This window comes from Tenrec ecaudatus, chromosome 4 (genome assembly GCF_050624435.1).
Source record: "Tenrec ecaudatus isolate mTenEca1 chromosome 4, mTenEca1.hap1, whole genome shotgun sequence".
Lineage (NCBI taxonomy): Eukaryota > Metazoa > Chordata > Mammalia > Afrosoricida > Tenrecidae > Tenrec > Tenrec ecaudatus.
The window spans coordinates 159,055,675-159,063,270 of NC_134533.1; the positions used below are offsets into that span (position 1 = coordinate 159,055,675).

The 7,596-nt window shown below is 44.9% G+C and overlaps 1 pseudogene; it reads left to right on the top strand.

The window, feature by feature from the left end:
* The first annotated feature begins 324 nt into the window (after positions 1 to 324).
* Positions 325 to 2,070, top strand: LOC142447192 (DNA-directed RNA polymerase I subunit RPA49 pseudogene; annotated as a pseudogene).
* Positions 2,071 to 7,596: the final 5,526 nt, after the last annotated feature.

The following is a 7,596-nucleotide window of genomic DNA, read 5'->3' on the forward strand; positions in this document are numbered from 1 at the left end:
TGATTGATGTAAGAATTGGTAACAGAAGTTAGAGCGTAGAGTCCTGTCTGACTTCCACCTCATAGGGATTTGCCTTGAGCTGATGTAGTTTGATTCTCTTTTCCCTGGTGAATTCAGAGGTCAGATATGGGTCCCCTGCCATTTGTACACCCCCAGGGTAATCTCCTCTTTCATTAACTCAAAGACGACTGATTTAGGACTTTAATTACCTCTGAAAAATTCCTCCACCGGTGGCGGCGCGCCTCCGCGCTCAGCGGGAGCGTCTGGATGCGGAGGAAGCGCGGCTCCGCGCGCGCAGGGCGGGGCCTCGTGGAGCCCCTCCTCTTCCGGTGCGCTGCTCTGTTTTCCTCTCCCGCGTGGCAGTGCTCGCACCTGGTGGTCAAGGCTGTCTCAGCTGCCGGTTTTGGTGGCTAGCGAGGGCCGAGATGGCGGCGGAGGTGTTGCCCAGTGCGAGGTGGCTGTACTGTGGGGAGCCCGAGGAGAGCCAGAGAGCTGTACTGGTCCAGTTCTCCAACGGGAAGCTGCAGAATCCAGGCAACATGCGCTTTACCTTGTACAAGAGCACCGAATCCACCAACCCCAGGAAGCGCAGTCAGCGGATCGTGGCAGCTGACACAGACAGGCTTTCCTACGCGGGCAACAAGTTTGGCACCGGAGCCCTGAAGTGCAACACCTTGTGCAGGCACTTTGTGGGGATTTTGAACAAGACCTCCGGGCAAATGGAGGTCTACGATGCCGAGCTGTTCAACATGCAGCCCGTGTTGTCAGATGAGTCAGTTGAGAGGGAGCTGGCATCACAGAGTCAGGCCAAGACGTACAGAGAAAAGATGGATTCTTGCATTGAAGCCTTTGGAACCACCAAACAGAAGCGAGCGCTGAACTCCCGGAGAATGAACAGAGTTGGCAATGAGTCTTTGACCCTGGCGGTGGCTAAGGCCGCCGAGGACATCATTGATATGAAGGGAGTGACTGCTCTCGTCAGTGATGCTGCCCATGATGACTTGCAAGATGACTCCGTCTACCTTCCTCCCTGTTACGCTGAGGCAGCCGCGCCTGAAGACGTCTACAAATTTGAAGACATTCTGTCCCAGGTGGAGTATGACGCCCTGAAGAGCCCGTCGGAAGCTTTTAGGACCGCCACGTCCAAAGAAATTCTGAAGATGATTGAAGAGAACAGTCAGGGCTCCTTTGTTATTGAAGCGCTGAAGTCCTTGCCGGCAGATGAGGAAGGCCGAGACCGCCAGGCCCGCTGCATCTGGTTCCTGGACACGCTGATCAGATTTCGATCTCAGAAAGTGATTAAGCGGAAAAGCGCCCTGGGACCTGGAGTTCCACATATCATCAACACCAAGCTCCTGAAGCAATTTACCTGCTTGACTTACAACAATGGCAGTCTACGGAACTTAATTTCGGATTCAATGAAGGCAAAGATCACCGCCTATGTGATCATACTCGCCTTGCACATCAGCAACTTCCAGATTGACCTGACGATGCTGCAGAGGGACCTGAAGCTCAGCGAGAAAAGGATAATCGAGATCGCGAAAGCCATGCGGCTGAAGATCTCGAAAAGGAGGGTGTCTGTGGCGGCCGACAGGGACGAGGACCACAGAGTGGGCACGCTGTCCATCCCCCTGCCGCCAGCCCAGACCGCGGACCATGCCAAGCGGAGGAGAATCACCTAGCTGTCTGCTTCCCACATGGAGCATTTGGCCACAGCCCAGCCACGGCTTCTACTTGGATTTCTGGAGAGGAAGAAAGAAGCGTGCGCTGACGTGGGTGTGAGGCCAGAAACCAGCGTCAGGGGCGTGTTCGCCCCCTTCAGCAGAAATACAGAGCGGCAGCCACACCAGGCCTCTTCACCCTCCTTCAGCATTGCTCGTGGTCCTCAGTTGATCGTGTTTGGTTCCATGGGGTGGGGAGGTGGGAAAGTGGGGCCTGCGGAAGTTGGAAAGATCTCTCCAGTCCGAACCCTGGGCCAAATCAAAGGGTTGAGGGTTTATAAAAATAAATATGGACTCCGGATAGGGCAAGATATGACAAAATAATGATGTATAAATTACCAAGGGCACATGAGGGAGGGGGGAAAGGGGAGGGAGGGGGAAAAAAAAGAGGACCTGATGCAAGGGGCTTAAGTGGAGAGCAAATGCCTTGAGAATGATTGGGGCAGGGAATGTATGGATGTGCTTTATACAATTGATGTATGTATATGTATGGATTGTGGTAAGAGTTGTATGAGTCCCTAATAAAATGTAAAAAAAGAAAAGAGAAAAAAATGATTAGGGCAAAGACTGTACAGATGTGCTTTATACAATTGATGTATGTATATGTATGAACTGTGATAAGAATTGTATGAGCCCCAATAAATTGTTAAAAATAAATAAATAAATAAATAGATTCCTCCATCTTTGCCATACAACTTAATTTAGTAATTAGAGTGACATCCATCATTTCCACAGGTCTACTGACACTCAAGAGGAGGGAAAGATATAATAGAGGGTGGAATCAGGGGATCATTTAAGAATTCTACCCACTATAGCTAAGACTGAAAGTAGAATTAGACTGCATAATTTCAAAGTCAGTACAGGTGGAAAAGAAATCTGTAATCAACTGGGAAAAATAGGTGAAAATATGGAAAAATTGGAACAAACAGAAAATATAAAATAAAATGGTAACAACATAGCAGAAGCAACATGAATAAAAGTCAAAGATTATGCAACTGAATAAAGTCCAACTCTGTGCTATGAGACTTAATAAGGGACACCTCTAAAATGTAAGGACAGAAAAGGGTAGAAAGGCTAGCCACATAAACAACAAACACACAAAATGGTCATATTAATTGAGATATATAGTCGTTACTGAATATACCCCTCCTAGCACAGTAAACCCTTTTGTGCTGTATTTTAAACTATAGCCTCCATGCCCGTGGTTACAATTCCATTTTGGAGGGGTTACAAGGTTAAGGTGGGGTGTATCTTTAGTCTCTACCTTAACACAGGCTGCTGTTAACTCCCAAATCTGAAGGTCAAACACCTTTTTGTTTTCTCTAGGGGTATGGTCTGCTAATAAACAGAAACCACACCGCCATCTAAGGCTGCCCCTTTGTTTTCTCAGAGTGGGTAGAAACAAGAAGTTCTTTGACATTTGAGCATTTCTGGCTTCTGGACCTGCATTTGGCTTGCCTCTGTCTGGTCTGTGGTTCTTTGGTTCTGAGTTGCTATCTCCTGAACTGGCTCTCCTTGTCTCCGAAGCCTTGTGGATGAGGAAGATCCTCCAGACAAATGTCTACACTTCAGATGTGGGACTCAACAGAACCCTCAACCACGTGAGCCATTTCCTTGTCTTTTCAGTAATTCTGTGAGACAATGAAGGGAATGATAGCCCCCAGGAATGTGAGGGAATGTACAAAAGGTGGGAGTTGGGGTGGGGGCGGAGGGAATGAACTGGGATAACATCTTGGGAAAGTTGGACATTTGGGACATCTTTAATTTTGACCTCTTTGGGACTAGTCTGGTATTACTTTTTCTAAGAGAATTATTACCACATAATAAAAAGTTAATTTCAAGAAAAAATATTACTAGAGATAAAATGGATAACAACATACTGAATTACATGCAAATAAAATTTTGCTGAAGATAATTCAACAGTGGTTGCAGCAGTATATTGACAGGGAACTTCTAGAAACACAGGCAGATTCAGAAGACAATGTGGAACAAAGGATATCATTGCTGATATCAGATGGATCTTGGCTGAAAGCAGAGAATATTAGAAAGATGTTTATTTTGTTTTCTTGACTATTGAAAATCACTCAACCATGTGGATTCTAAGAAACCATGGATAGCCTCGAGAAGAACCGGAGTTCCAGAACACATCACTGCGCTCATTAGAAACCTACATATGGATCAACAGGCAGTTGGGAGAATAGAACAAAGGCATACTGCATGGTTGAAAAGTAAGAAAGGTGTGAAGCAAGGTAGGATAATCTCACCGAATTTATTCAATCTGCATGCCGAGCAAATATTCAGAGAGGCCAAACTATATGAAGAATTGTGCATCAGAATTGGAGAAAGATTTTTTTTTTGAGTTTTTTTTTTTATTTTAACAATTTATTGGGGCTGATACAATTCTTTTCACAGTTCATACATATACATACATCAATTGTATAAAGCACATCTGTACAGTCTTTGCCCTAATCATTTTTTTCTCTTTTCTTCTTTTACATTTTATTAGGGACTCAAACAACTCTTACCACAATCCATACATATACATACATCAATTGTATAAAGCACATCCATACATTCCCTGCCCCAATCATTCTCAAGGCATTTGCTCTCCACTTAAGCCCCTTGCATCAGGTCCTCTTTCCCCCCCCCCCCTCCCCATTCCCCCCTCCCTCATATGCCCTTGGTAATTTATACATCATTATTTTGTCATATCTTGCCCTATCCGGAGTCTCCCTTCCCCCCTTCTCTGCTGTCCCTCTCCCAGGGAAGAGGTCACATGTGGATCCTTGTAATCAGTTCCCCCTTTCCAACCCACTCACCCTCCACTCTCCCAGCATCGTCCCTCACACCCTTGGTCCTGAAGGTATCATCCACCCTGGATTCCCTGTACCTCCAACCTTCATATGTACCAGTGTACAGCCTCTGTCCTATCCAGCCCTGCAAGGTAGAATTCGGATCATGGTAGTTGGGGGGAGGAAGCATCCAGGATCTGGGGGAAAGCTGTGTTCTTCATCGATACTACCTCACACCCTAATTAACCCATCTCCTCTCCTAAACCCCTCTATGAGGGGATCTCCATTGGCCGACACTTGGGCCTTGGGTCTCCACTCTGCACTTCCCCCTTCATTTAATATGGTATATATATACATATATACACATACATATATACATATACACATATATACACATACATACACACACTTATATCTTTTTTTTTTTTGCATGATGCCATATACCTGGTCCCTTGGGCACCTCGTGATCGCACTGGCCGGTGTGCTTCTTCCATGTGGACTTTGTTGCTTCTGAGCTAGATGGCTGCTTGTTCACCTTCAAGCCTTTAAGACCCCAGACACTATCTCTTTTGATAGCCGGGAACCATCAGCTTTCTTCACCACATTTGCTTATGCACCCATTTGTCTTCAGCGATCCTATCATGGAGGTGTGCAGTCAATTATATGATTTTTTGTTCTTTGATGCCTGGTAACTGATCCCTTTGGGACCACTCGATCACACAGGCTGGTGTGTTCTTCCATGTGGACTTTGTTGCTTCTGAGCTAGATGGCCGCTTGTTTATGTTCAAGCCTTTAAGACCCCAGTCACTATCTCTTTTGATAGCCGGGCACCATCAACTTTCTTCACCACATTTACTTGTTCACACACTTTGGCTCCAGCCGTTGTGTTGGGAGAGTGAGCATCATAAAGTTCCAATTTAATAAAAGAAGGTATTCATGCATTGAGGGAGTGTTTGAGTAGAGGCCCAAGGTCCTTCCGCCACCTTAATACTTGACCTATAAATATAGGCACATAGATCTATTTCCCCATCCTCCTATATATATTTGCATGTACATGTCTTTGTCTAAACCTCCATGAATGCCCTTTGACTCCTAGCTCTTTCCTCCATCTCCCTTGACCTTCCTCCTGCCCTACTACCATGCTTCATCGCCACCTGGGCTAGAGTATACCTCTTCTCTAAGCAACCTTACCCTTGATCATTTCCCACCATGCCTGCCACTCCCCCTTCTCTACCATTTGGGGTCCCATGTTTTTCCCTTGTCCCTGGGTTTGTTAACACCACTTCCTTACCCCCCCTACCCCCCCACCCCAAGTCCCCCCGGAACTGTCGGTCCCGTTGTTTTTCATCCAGATAGTTCATCCGGAGAAAGATTTTTTAACAACCTGTGATATGCACATGACACAAACTTGTCTGCTGAAAGTGAGGAGACCTTGAAACACTGCTGACGAAGGTAGAAGATTACAGCCTTCAGTATGAGCTACTACTTAATTTAAAGAAGGCCAAAATCCTCACAAGTGGACCAATAGCAATAATGATAAATGGAGAAAAAATTAAAGTTGCAAAGCATTTTGTTTTGCTTGGCTCCACAGTCAGTATTCATGGAAACCGCAGCCAAGAAATCAAAAGAGGGAAACCCACAAAAGTGAAAAAACTTTAAATGCAGTCAAGGTGGGAAAGCTCTCCACAGGGAGTCAGGTATCATTGCACGCTAGTGATCACATGCGGAAGGAAAGCCCTGGCAATACAGTGACTTTGCAAGTTCCTTCTGTGGCTTCTCATGTGTCAGTAAACATCTGTGGGATCCTCATGAATAAGAATGAAGTTCTTGTGGGTGGGCCTTTGGCCAGAATGAAATCAAGTGACAACAGAGGTTTTGGACAGCAGCGAAATCCTAAGAACACAGTGAATGTGGCAGTGCCTTTGAATATAGTGACTGTGGTAGTTTCTCCAGCATCTAATTTCAATTTATTCATAAACCAATAGGACAAACTGTGATACATTAATGGGACAAGAGAAGAGAGCAAAATATCTATCTCATTAGATGGCTACAAAGTGTATCCTGTGGGAAATCAGGAATACAGAGGCTGGGGAATTCCAATAGGCATGTATATTCATATAAAAATTCATCTGATTGTAATCAAAAAAGCATAGAAGTTGATTGCCTTGTATCAATAAAATAATGAAAATCTGAATTCATGTCATAGGTAAATAAGTAATGGAATTTCAAAATAAATGGATAATTGCTAAAAAAAAAAAAGAAAAGAAAAGAAAGAAATCCAAAGAGATGTTGAACTGGGTAAATCTACTGCACAAAACCACTTTAAGTGTTGAAAAGCAAGGTTGAAACTATGAGGGCTAAGGCATGCCTCATCCAAGCCCTGGTATTTTCAATGGCCTTATATGCATATGAAAGTTGTACATTGAGTAGACAAGATGAAAGGAGAATAGATGTATTTGAATAATGGTGCTGGCAAAGAAAATTGAAAGTACCTTGGAGGGCCAAAAGAACAAGCAAATCTGTCTTGGAAGAAGGCCGGTTATAATGCCCTTAGAGGCAAGGATTGCCAGGCTTCCTTTCACAAGCTTTGGGCATGTTATCGGGAGAGGCCAGTCCCTGGAAAAGGACATCTTGCATGGTAAAGTATAGGGGCAGCAATGAAGTGGAAGATCTTTTAAAAAAATGGATTGACACAGTGGTTGCAAAATGACTTCAAGCGTAGCACTTGTGAGAATGGCTCAGGACCGGGCATGGTTTGTTCTGTTGTTCTTAGGGCCGCTGTGAGTGGAACCAACTTGAAGGCACCTACGTCCAACACTTGTCTGTCAGTTTGTTGGACTGTGGTGGTGGCTTGTATGTTGCTGTGATGCTGGGAGCCATGTCACATATTTCATATGTCAGCAGGGTCACCCAAACTGAACAGGTGGAGGGAAATTTCAAGACTAAGCAAAGACTATAAAGAAGGTCTTGGATACCTATATCAGAGGAAGTAGCTGTTGAAAACGTCAGGCATAGCATAGCAGTCTCTAACATTGTCAAATTCTGAAGGCTTAACGAATGGAAGCAGACATGGTTGCAGATGG